The sequence below is a fragment of the Notamacropus eugenii genome, chromosome 3 (genome assembly GCF_028372415.1).
Source record: "Notamacropus eugenii isolate mMacEug1 chromosome 3, mMacEug1.pri_v2, whole genome shotgun sequence".
NCBI classification, from domain to species: domain Eukaryota; kingdom Metazoa; phylum Chordata; class Mammalia; order Diprotodontia; family Macropodidae; genus Notamacropus; species Notamacropus eugenii.
Window position 1 is genome coordinate 258,136,510 of NC_092874.1, and position 13,439 is coordinate 258,149,948.

The window sequence follows — 13,439 nt, forward strand, 5'->3', positions numbered from 1 at the left end:
CAGTGGTTGGAGATACCGATAGAGTAGTGTTCCAGTCCTGTGGAATGACAGGAGCAAGGGAGTAATGTGATAAGTAGTCTGCAATGGGGAGATTAATCTGATCGGAGTGTGTAAGAGGAATTGGAAATCCAGTTAGGAAGACTCTACAGAAGTCTGAATAATAAGGACTTGAACTAGGATAGTGGTAGAGAGAATGGAGAAGACAGTTGTCAATCGTAAAACCTTGATTAAGCATTCACTAAATGCCAGACATTGTGGTAAAAGCTAGGGATATAAAGAAAGATAAAAATACTGTCCCTATCTTTTTATTTTGAATTTAATGATGCTCAAAAAAGAAAAATAATATTTCCATACACAAGGCAGAGCAGAAAAGTGGATTGTATAAGGAAATACAAATGCATCCACATATATCAGAGTCTAATATTGATTAAGCACCTACTGTATTCTAGCCACCGTGCTAAGTGGTGAGGGTGTAAAGAAATGAATGACAGTTCCTTTCATCAAGAAGCTAGGAGAGACAACATATAAACAGAAGTTGAAAAACTGAGGAACAGTAGGAGGAGGGGAGGGAGATTACCGAGACATGATGAAGACCTCTAGCCAGAGCAAGGAAAGATCTGAGATGACAGTTTCAGAGTTGATGTCATCTTGCAAAATGAATTTCTAGAGATCATGAAGTTCAGAAAAGCAGATGTTTGGAAAATAATGAAGTAAATTCTCTGAGAAACCTTCTTAAATGGTGGAGAATCAGGAAGGTGTGTGTGTGTGTGTGTGTGTGTGTGTGTGTGTGTGTGTGTGTGTGTGTGTTATTTGATGGTGTAGCCACACTTGTGGTTACATGTAATTATCAACATCTTTGTGTTCCTTTGTGTGAGCTATATCCTAAGAAACTCATTTATTTATCAATCCCAATTATCCCACGAGATCGGTGAGGCCCAGCATTTCCCATCCTTTCACTCTCTGCACTTCCCTTTGCCTAAGTCATCAACTTTATCTTGGACTAGCATGGTGTGGTCAATGGTAGACACTGGTCCTGAAAGTTCAATTAGAGAAATCTGTGATAGACTCTGTTGCCACACCATTTTTGTTGGCAGTCATACTGACAAAGTTTCCAACATACCTCTCTTCCTCACTTCATCCACCATGTTTTCTTGTGTTTTTCTTTTTAGAATGAGGGTTAAAATGAGTACCTGCAACAGTATATCCTTGATGGACCAAATTCATGGATATGGGATCCGTTATTTTCTTCAGCTAATCCTTTAATACTTCCCAAGAGTTCCACAGGCACCTCAACCTGCTTGTGCTCAAAGAAGAGCATGCCTTTTACGAGACTGTCAATCTTCAAAATGCACATAGCCTTCAGCACAGTGCTGCACAGGCAAGTACATATCTGCAGCCTTTCTACATCTGACATAAATGCTGTTAGAGAGAATTTATACTTATTCCTGAAGGGAATAGGGAAACACTAGAGTTCATTGAGTAGGAGCATGACATGGTTGGAACTGTGCTTTAGGAAAATCAGTTTGGCAGCTGAATGGAGGATAAATTAAAATGGGGAGAGACTTGAAGGAGGCAACCCACCTGGAGTCTATTGCAATATATCAAGTATGAGGTGATGAGGGCCTACACTAGAATGGTGACAAAGTCAGGGAGAGAGGTGGGCGTATTCAAGAGATGTTGAAATTTAGCAACTTTGGCAATATGTTCTACATGGGGGAAGGGGGAAGGGATAAGTGATGATGTGACAAGAAAATTATAAGTCTGAGGGACTGGGAGGATAGCATTTTTGACATTAATAAGGCAGTTAGGAGTAGATAAGGGTTTAGGTGGAAAGATAACGAATTCATCTTTGGATATGTTGAGTTTAAGATGTCTCCTAGTCATCCAGTTCAAAATATCTGAAAGACAGGTAGAGATATAAGACTAGAGGTCAGTAGAGAGAGGCAGATTTGAGAATCATTAGCATAGAGATAGTAATTAAATTCATGGGAGCAGATGAGATTACCAAGTGAAATACAGACTGAAAAGAAAAAGGGGCTCATAATAGAGTCCTATGGGATACCCATTGTTAGTGGACATGACTTGGATGAGAATCCATCAAAGGAGACTGAGGAAGCTGTCTCATACATAGAGATTGGTGCTTTGAAAATCTAGAGAGAAGAGAATCTCAAAGAGAACATCAAAGAAAAGTATCACCAACTCCCACATCCTTGCTTCCCTGTACCAAAAAAAGGAAGGCTTTCTGCTATTTGAGATCCAGGACAGAAGCATAGAGAGAGATTAACAGTCAAAGGCTACAGACAGGTCAAGAAGAATGAGGAATGAGAAAAGGCCATTGGATTTGATAATTAGGAGATCAATGATAACTTTGGAGAAGACAATTTCAGTGGAATGATGAGGATGGGGGCTAGATTGTAAGGTGTTTAGAAGTGAGAGGAGGGAAAGTGGAGACATTTACTATGGAGAGCCTGTTCAAGGAGTATGGCCACAAAGAGAAGAGATGTGGGATAACAGTGTGCCGGGGTGGATTTATCAAGTGAGAGTTTTTGTGACAACTGAGGAGACATAGGCATGTTTGTAAATGTTAGAGAAGAAGTAGTAGACAAGGACAGACTGAAGATAACTGGGATCAGTTATGTCAGTAGAGGAGTGGGCCTTGGTAAGGGCTGAGGACCTCTTTGTATGACATAAGAGCGAAGATAGCGGCAGAAGATATCTGAGAGATATGAAATGAGGAAGAGGTAAGAAGAGGAAGCTTATGGTAAATGACCTCAATTTTTTCCTGTTTGGAGCAAAGAATGCTTCATTCCTTCCCAGTCTGCCACTTCCCTGTCTCCTTCTAGGGCCCACCTTATCCTTCTCCTTTTTTTATTTTTCATTTCCTTTTTTTTAACTGACAGAAGTCATAAAGGTAAAAAGCACAGGACAACTGTCTATGAGTTTCATTTCAAAAGAAGAATATCCCTTCAACTTCCCACTATCCTCCAGATGCTGGTGCCTAGGACAAAGCTCCAGCTCTCCTACTCTAGGCCCAGCTTTAGAACTCAACTTCCCTCTCCTGTAGAATGTTATATTCCTACCTGCAAATACAGTTTCTCTTATTTGGGGAACAGTATCTATGTTGGGTATGTTAGAGGCAGCCATAATGTTTTCAGGAATTCTCCACTCCCTTAAATTAACAGTATCACCTTCTGAGCAAAGCATTTCTTCATCTCTAAGCTGTAAGAAATGAAATTGAAAAATGACCTGTCAGTGTTATAAGCAGGACAGTTTTAAGAGAGCTTTTATCATGGTCATCAAGAAAGAGGGATGAAACATAGGCTTGAAGACAATCGGTGTTAAAAACTATCCCAAGTAACTGATTAAAAGGGCAAACTTTGCAGAACCCACCTCAATATGTTTTTAAATAGACATCAACTCCCAGCTAAAATCCCACCTTCTACAGGAAACTGTTCCCAGAGCTTCAGCACCAATGCTTTCCCTCTGAGGTTGACTCCAAGTTATTCTATATGGAAATAGACAGATAGACACACAGAAAGATGGACAGACACAAATAGAAAGATAGATAGATGAAAAGATCAACAGACTCATAGAAAGACAGACACATGGACAGACAGACAGAAAGATAGATCTCGTGTGTAAATGATTGAATGTCCTCTCTCAACAGACGAGCTGCTTAAGTTCAGGGACAATGTTTTGTTTTGGTTGTATCCCCAGGGTCTAGCACACTGAATGGTACAAAGCAATTGCTAATAAATGTTTATTGGCTTAATGTGACTTGACATTGAAAGAGATTTGAGAGATCTGAAATAGAACATTCAGGGGAAAATTAAAAATAACTTGAAGAATTTCATCTTTTTCCCCCCACTAACTTATCATCATCTACATGGAACTTGGCGACACATTGAAAGGGTAAAAATGGATTTGTCATGAATTATGCACCAAATCCAGGATGGGCACCTCCTCCCTGTAACTAGGGCCATTGGCACCAACTCCCACATCCTTGCTTCCCTGTACCAAAAAAGGGAGGCTTCCTGCTGTTTGAGATCCAGGATAGAAGCATATGAAAGAAATTAGCAGAATTTTTCCCCGCCTTATGGTACAAACCAAAGCCCTGACATTATTCACTGACTTTGCCATGGGTTTCAAAAACATCAAGTTCCCTAAGCATTTTGAAAGAGTCTCAGCTCCCTGAAAGATATCTCTGACATTTGAAAGCCACATTTGTATTTTTTTTTTATTGAAAAGCTCAGTTCTTGGAAAAGTGTGGTTTTTGCCCTGTTCTTTTTGCATCAACTGTCTCAGAATGGACTTTTCAAAAAAAATAAAAATAACCTCCATTCTGGATACCATCCTTAAATGAGAAGTGTGATAAAATGGAGCACCAGCAAATGATGCAAATGCAGCTTTCTGGATCTTGGCTTCTGATAGTTACTCTACAGAATGACTTCAGTGAGATTGATTTTACTGTTCTCCAAAACTGTCTGAGTATGAGAAGTCATCTGAGTAGGAGCAGTAGGAGAGTAAACAAAGCTGGGATGAGAGAAGCCAAAGTCACAAACCCTGGACCACACTTAGCAGGATCAAACTGCTTGGTTATACCTCACTAAGTTGTAGTTAAGTCTCTAAAGCTTATGGGATTTTTCTTGTTATAATAGAAAAAAGAATAAAATACTTTCCATCTTTTGTTTTCCTTTTAATAATTCACAGTAGACACTGAGTATTTAGGGTCAATAATCCTTTGTGAGCCTGGAAACTGATATAAAAGATTCAACAAACTTCTGACCAGGAAGATGAAAACTTGGTGGAAATAGCCATTGAGCAGTGAAAATGGTGAATAAAAGATTATCGCTTCTAGGGCCAGATGTCTCTCTCTATCTTCCCAATCCTTTATCTCCTCCCTCCCCAGAATAATGTAAGTTCCTTAAAGGTAGACTCCTTTATCTTCTTAGTTACCTCAAATGCTATGTTAACGACATAGTAAGCACTTCTTAATTTTTTTTTTTTTTATTGGACCTGTGACTGACTCTCATTGTCAGGCTCTTTAGAATTTCTTACTACTCCACTTCCCCAGCCTCAACTCATAAACTCCTGCAGGCAACAGAACTACTCACTGTCTGGAAACAAGCTTTCTTGCTTTCCTTGTTCTATTTTCCATACCTGGGATATTCTTCCTTCCCTTTTTACTTTCAAACCTCCTACCCAACTTTTAAAATCCAACATAAATGCTGTAGTGCAAGAAAAGGGTCAGGACTTTGGAAATAGTGAATATGGGTTCAAATTCTACCTTTGATAACTCCTACCTTTGTGACGTTGACTAAGTCATTTAGCAGCCCTGAACTTCATTTGTCCTCATTTGTAAATGAGGAATCTGTGCTTGATGGCCTCTGATGTCCCTAATAACTTGAGATTTATCTATATGTCTGTGACTGCAAACCTGTCCTCAAGAGGCAAGATGCTAGGAACACTGTTTAGAAGAATGGAAACCTTTTGAGGGAAGAATCTGTTTTCCCCTTTCTGTGTATACCCCCAATATCTAGCACAATGCCTTGTTATAATTTAGGGGCTTAATCGGTGCTCCTTGGATGAATGAATGAAGCTTGTCTAGTTGACTCCTGGGGTGTTTATTGAAGAAGTAGCCTTATTTACTCAATAGATAAAATGAGTCATTAATATGTCTTAGGGAGTCCCACACTGAATAACAGGTTTAGATCTAGACTAGGATATCACAAATACATGAGAATCTTTGCTTTATCTCAACTGTAATCTGTCTTTGACCTCTTCCTCCCTCTTATTAGATATTTGAACTCTGACCCTAAATCAGTCTAAAGATCTCTTATGATTTGGGGGAAGTTGTACCTCTAGAAGAATTCATGTATATACTGGATCTCCTTTCGCTAGGTCAAATTGAAAAATTGCCTTTGGTTTGATAGGCTGGTAGCACAATGTTTTTATCTGTTTATTAAACCACATTCTTTTCCTGAACTTCTTTTTAATAAAAACTCTTGAAGCAAACGTTCCTGCATTCCAGAAGGACTCAAGAGAGTAGTTTGGTCTGTCTTGTGATAATAAAACAACATGTTGTGTTCTGTGTACTTTGGGGAGTAATAATGGGTTGACTAAAATGATAGCTTCTCTCACTTTATAGAATGAGTTGTATCTGATCCCATCACTAAAATTTAGTACATTTATATTGAATTAGGGGGCATTTATTTCCAGGTCTTTTTAACAGTGTGAAAGAATACAAGAGAATTAACTTGAATACAAATAAATCTAAAATAAAATATACATATTCTGTGGCATAAGGGAAGAGCTTTCATCTTCACAGAATAGTGAAAATAGCACTTTATCCTGGCAAGCATCACTTATGTTACCAATCTTCCCTTCCAATCTTCACCCAGAGTCCTGAAAGATGTTTGCTGCAAGAAGATCACCATCTTCCTGGATAACCATTTCTCCATACTTTGGGGAGTCATATCAGGATGTGATATTCTCCTTCTTTCATAGTTCCAGTAGATATGAAATCTAAGAGACATTTGTGATAATCATTAGGTCCCACAACCCCCAATATGTTGTTTAGAAGACTTGATTTTAAAACCTCTCCCACATATTTTTACAGACTCCTTTCTACTCATGCCTCTACCATTTTATACTGATGAAACTGATTTTTGAAACCCATGTATAAGGCTTTCCATTTATTCTCCTTTATTTTATTCAGTTTAGACAACTGTTCTATCTTGTCAAGATCTTTTGAGATCCTAAATCTGTCATCCAATACACAGTTTTATATCATTCCCCAATCCAAAAATTTGATAAAGATGACATCTATACGTTCAAGTCACTGGTAGATATATTTAATGCCAAAGAGATAAGGAAAGATGAAGTATTCCACTGGAGACCTCTTAAATTGACATCAAACTATTATTTTTGACACATTGGATTTATTCACTCAACTAATTCTGAATACACTCAAATGTATCAATGAGTGTTCATAATCTAGTTAAATTCATTGCTTTTCTTCCAGAAGAAAGACAGGATATATGCAAGTAGAAAGTGAAGTCCATGAACACCTGAAGATTCTTTAAAACTTTTTTACCCACTATGGAGTCATCAAGCTTGGAAAATGAGCAAAAATCTGAAAAAGAAATAAGACTATAGAATCACACTTTGGTGACAAGGAAGACAAAAATATACAAATGGAAGACAATAAAATCAAAGCTCTTACATCAAAAACCTATAAGAAAAATATGAATTTCTCTCAGGCCATGGAAGAGCTCAAAAAAGATTTTGAAAATCATGTAAGAGGAGAGCAAAAATTGGGAAGAGATGTGAGAATGATGCAAGAAAATCATGAAAACTGAGTAAACAGCTTGCTATAAGAGACCCAAAAATGCTGAAGAAAATAACACTTTAAAAAATAGATAAACCCAATTAACAAAAGAGATCCAAAAAACCAATGAGGAGAAGAATGGTCTGAAAAACAGAACTGACCAGATGGAAAAGAAGATCCAAAAGCTCACTGAAGAAAATAATTCCTTAAATATGAGAATGGAGGAGATAGAAGCTAATGACTTTATGAAAAATTGAGAAATTATAAAACAAAGCCAAAGGAATGAAAAAAAAGCAGACAATGTGAAATATCTCATTGGAAAAACAACTGACCTGTAAAATAGATCCATGAGAGATAATTTAAAAATTGTTGAACTACCTGAATCCCATGATCAAAAAAAAAAAAAGAGCCTAGAAATCATCTTTCAAGAAATTGTCAAGGAAAACTGCCCTGATATTCTAGAACTGGAGGCTAAAATAGATATTGAAAGAATTCACCAATCGCCTCCTGAAAGAGATAACAAAAGGAAAACTCCCAGGAATATTGTAGCCAAATTCCAGAGCTCCCAGGTCAAGGAGAAAATATTGTAAGCCACCAGTATGAAACCATTTATTGCAGAAATATAATCAGGATAATACAAGATCTAGCACTTTCTACATTAAGGGATTAAAGGGCTTGGAATATGATATTCAAGAAGTCAAAGGAACTAGGATTAAAACCAAGAATCACCTACCCAGCAAAACTGAGTATAATCCTTCAATGGAAAAAAAATGGTCTTTCAATGAAATGGAGGACTTTCAAGCATTCTTGATAAAAATGCCAGAGCTGAATAGAAAATTTGACTTTCAAACAGAAGAATCAAGAGAAGTATGAAAAGGTAAACAGGAAAGAGAAATAATAAAGGACTTTCTAAAGTTGAACTGTCTACATTCCTACATGGAAACATAATATTTCTAGCTCTTAAGACTTTTCTCAGTATTAGGGTAGTTGGAGGGATTATATACATTTAGACAGAGGGTACAGGGTGAGTTGAATAGGAAGGGATGATATCTAAAAAAATAAAATTAAGGGGTGAGAGAGGAATATATTTGGAGAAGGAGAAAGGGAGAAATAGAATGGGGTAAATTATCTTTCACATCAAAGAGGGAAGAAAAAGCTTTTTTAATGGAGGGGAAAAGGTGGGAGGTGGGAGGGAAACAGTGAACCTTACTCTTATTGTATTTGCTTTAAGGAGGGAATAATATGTACACTCCATTTGGTATGAAAATCTATTTTATACTATAGGAAATAGGGGGGAAAGGGATAAGTAGGGGGATAATAAAAGGGAGGGCAAATGGCAGGAGGGTATAATTGGAAGTAAACACTTTTGAGGAGGGGCAGGGCCAAAAGAGAGAATAGAATAAATGGGGGACAGAATGGGATGGAGGGAAACATAGTTAGTCTTTCACACTATGACTGTTATGGAAGTGTTTTGCATAACTACATATATAACCTATATTAAATTGTTTGCTTTCTCAGTGGGGAGAGAGGAAAGGAGAGAAGTTGGAAGTCAAAGTTCTAAAAACAAATGTTAAAAATTGCTTTTTCATGCAACTGTGAAATCAGATATACAGGCAATGAGGTATAGAAATCTATCTTGCCTGCAAGAAAATAGAAGGGATGGTGATAAGAGAAGAGAGGGGTGTGATAGAATGGAGGGCATATTGGCAGAAGGGGTAATTAGAATGCAAACTGTCTTAGAGTGGGCAGAGGGGAGAGATGGGAAGAAAATTAGCAACTCAAAATCTTGTGGAAGTGAATGTTGAAAACTAAAATAAATTAATTTTAAAAAAAGAAAGAACAACAACAACAACAACAAAAACAATCATAAGAACATGGATTTAGAACTGGGGAGCATTTTGGAAGCCATCATGTTCAACTCCCTCATTTTACAGATGAGAAAAGTGAAGTTGACAGAGGTCAAGTTGCCTCCCCGAGGACACATAACTAGTGAGTCTTTAGCTGGATTTGAACTTAGGTCTTTCAGACTCCAAATTTAGACCATGGTACCACCGGCAAAAGAGCTCAAGTCATCCATCGAAAACAAGTAGAGATTTTTCAGAGGAATCTGGCAGCTGGAAGTGTTATTAATGATTTCTTAGAATTCTTGAAGTTGGAAGAACAATGAAAAGACTAGGTTAAAAAAACATGATGCTAACAATTGCAATCAAGAAAAAAATGCTTCTTTTGGGCAGGAAATATAAAGATTGAAATAGTGAACATTTTAATAAGTTAATTTTTATTACAAGAAATCACTTTTATATTCAAGGATATACCAAAGCCACTGGCACAAGTCATGTGAATCTGTCAGATCTAGGCTTCTTCATCAGAATGTAAAATATACACCCAAAACAAAGTTTGGATTAGGTTTTTTTTCTCACTTTTTGTTTTTACTAGGCCTAGTAATCTTGTTCCTGTTAATGAACTCATTTCCATTTATCAGGAATGCGGATAAATGTATTGATATACTGAGAAATAGAAGTGCTTGGAAAGTACAGAATTTCTCAAATGGAATACTACTGAAAAGGCTTTGATCATATTTTAGGATATGAAAGAAATTTATGTAAGAAATAGAAAGAAATGTGCTTCAATGCCCTAGGGATTTGCTTCATTTAAACCTCATTGGAAACCTATGAGTTGTAATCAAAGCTAGCCTTTCAAAAACAGACTTTAAAAAAATATACTTAATAACGTGTTATCAAATTGGTATTTAATTATGAATGAAAGAATATTCACAACATTGTGAATTCAATGGATATAATATTCAAATCTATAAAGTAGAGGACATATTGCATTTAAAACTTTTTAAAGATGTAAATATTTTTAAAGTTTATTGTCTATCAATAAATTTATTTATTTTACTCTGAAAAAAAAAAGAAACAACATTGAGACCTGGGTGGCATTTAGATATCCTGAGCTCATAGATCATTAGTTTTTGTATGTACTTAATACAAACTATTTTTGTATTACATATAATATATTACATAATATATAGTAACATTATATTAATATTAATATATAATATAATTATATTAATATTATAACATATATATTAATGTATATTATAATACATATATATCTGTTTACTATCAATATAACATAGTAGAATCAGTAGAATTTGGGACTCTAATCATAATTCTCAAAAAAAATGTTTAGTCTGGCATGACTTCTTGATGAAATTATACTGTCTCCTTCTGATCACTACTTCCTTTTTTAGATGCTCATTAATCAGCTCTTTAGTAATATATTTTCTTATTTTGGCCAACAATCAAAATGAAACTCAATAGCTTACAAATTATAGATGTGTTCTTTTTTTTTAAACTGGGCTAGCATTTGCCTTTCTTCAGCACTGTAACTTCTCCCCTATGCCCTCAAGTCCTTTCAAACCTCAATGAGAAAAGCTCTACAGTAATAATTGCTAGGTTTTTCAGAGACCTAGCAGGTAGTGCACTTGGGACTACTGATGTGAACTAGCCTTGGCACCATGTGCTCTCCTTCTGTCTCTTTATGTATCCTGAGATTTGATAAGTGTTTCGCTATTTTTATCCTATCCTTTCCAGTCCTAAGCTCATTCTCCTTGGCAAAGGCAACAAATGTAAAAGGAGAGATAAGCCATGCTATTCATAATCATCATCTCATCCATACCAAGGAATTGTTATTTTATCTACTTTCTTCCAATATAGCTAAAATTTTAAAAAGTAAGAAAATAAATAAGCCAAACACATAAGTTATCCACTTTCCTTATCAATCTTATTCTGAGTACCCATACTACCGCTATTATATACCCCTCTTCATTCACTGGTTCAGCATTCTTGAATATACTTCGAGGCTCTGGTCCTACACCTGGTTCTTTTATTTCTGGGGAAAGAGAAGAGTCGGGATACATGACAGCTATACTCAACTACTTAAAATGTTATTATGATTTTTATTATTTATTTTTAACACAGTTTGTAACAGATGAAGCAATTCAAACATTTGGTCAGCTGATACTTCTTTTTAAAGCATTTACAACATGGACCACAAAAGAATTTTTTTTTCAAACATTAACCAAGACACAAATAATATTCATATTGCTAACTACACAAGCTCTTGACCTAATTGTCTCCACAGTATTACTAACATTTAAAGGACCCTAACTTATTGTTATTGGTCTAAAGTCCTATGCCTAATAGGTTAATTTTAGACAACCTCAGATGTTCCCCTACCCATAATCTCTAATTGAATAGATCTGGTATTAAGCTTACAAACCTTGTGACTATAGGAAATTGTCACCAATAGTAAGGACATCACAGGGATACAATATCTCCCCAACTTTATGTCAGTTCCAGGCAGGATTAGATTATCCACTTGTATTCAGTCAGGCTTACAGTCTGCCAGGTGTCAGTGGGGAAATTGAGTCAGGAGAATCCCACCTCAACCCATGTTGAACAGCCACTCTCCCACTCTTCCCTTGAGATCACCTATGCAGTTCATACCAGCATCTCATCAGTTTACTGGCATCATGGATTGGAGGCTCAGGTCACTTTTCTTGCTACCCATACCTGGATTAGACTCAGAAGAACAGTCACTTAATAGTCCCATAGCATCTGAAAATGGCAAGTTCCAATAACCAGGTTTCAAATATGATTATAGTTTTCACTTTGGCTAAGGAACATCATTTGAGGCAAGTCTTCAGTGGCTTATATGCCTTTCTATGCATGTTCTAGTTACTGATTAAATGGAAATCATAAAATCAAATTTACCATTAAAACCTTGACTTTTCCGTCAATGCCAAATTTTACCCGAGGTTAACTTCCTCTAGGAAATTTAGACTGAAATTCTTTTCTCCAAACTAAAGATGTCATTGATTTATTCTCAGTAATTAATTCAGTCTATTGTTTTAATACTAATTCCTTTTACCTCACTTTGTAACATGTCCAATTTTTCTCCCCATCACTTCCCTTCCCCCCCCACTTCCTAATACCTTGCATTCTGATTACTCTTTCCCTCAATGTACCCTCCTCTCCATCACACCCCACCCCTCTCCTATTCCCATCTTCTCTCTTTTCTTGCCAGGAAAGATAAATTTCCATACCCCTGTCCCTGTAGTTCTTATTTCCCAATTATATGAAATAAAAATTCTCAACATTTGTTTCTAATACTTTGAATTCCAACTTCTCTCCCTCCCTCCTCCCTCCCCAGCCTTGCTGAGAAGGCTAACAATTCAATACAGACTAAGTATATGTTGTTTTGCAAAAGACTTCCATAATAATCATGTTGTGCAATACTAATTATATTGCCCTCTGACCTACCCTATCCCCCCTTATTTTTCCCCCCTATAATTGACCTTGTCCCTTCTCAAAAGTGTTTATTTCTAGTGACTCCCTTCTCCCATTTGCCCTCCCTTCTAACATTCCCCTCGCTCCACTTGTTGCCTCCTCTCCTACTTTCCTGTGGTGTGATATAAATTTTCATATCAAATTTAGTGAGCATGTTATTCCCTCCTTCAGCCACATGTGGAGAGAGTAGCTTTATTTTTCCCCCTCTCCCCTTCTCCCTTATCTCCTCCATTGAATAAGATTTTTCTTATCTCTTTTATGAGTTATAGCTTGCCCCATTCCATTACTCCCTTTCTCTTCCCGGAATTTTCCACCTTCACCCTTTAATTTTTATTTTATTTTATTTTAGTGTGTGTGTGTGTGTGTGTGTGTGTGTGTGTGTTGTGTGTGTGTGTATATCATCTCTTCTGATATAACACACCCTGTACTCTCTATCTATGTGTATGTGTGTGTGTGTATGTATAATCTCTCCAACTACCCAAATATTGAGAAAAGATTCAAGAGTGAAAAATATTTTCTTTTCATGTAGTAATGTAAACAGTTCAGCTTTAGAGAGCCTTTTATGATTTTTTTTTCTGTTTACCTTTTCATGCTTCTCTTGATTTTTGTCTTGGGATGTCAAATTTTTAAATACAGATCTGGTCTTTTCCTCAACATGAATTCTTGAAAGTCATCTATATCACTGAATGACCATTTTTTTCCCTTGAAGCATTATATTCAGATTTGCTGAATATAATATGGTGATTCTTGGT

At 36.4% G+C, this 13,439-nt stretch overlaps 1 pseudogene; it reads right to left on the minus strand.

Annotated features, from left to right (window-relative positions):
• Nucleotides 1-895: 895 nt before the first annotated feature.
• On the minus strand, nt 896-11,255 carry LOC140532030 (superoxide dismutase [Cu-Zn]-like; annotated as a pseudogene).
• Between the last annotated feature and the right edge of the window lie 2,184 nt (nt 11,256-13,439).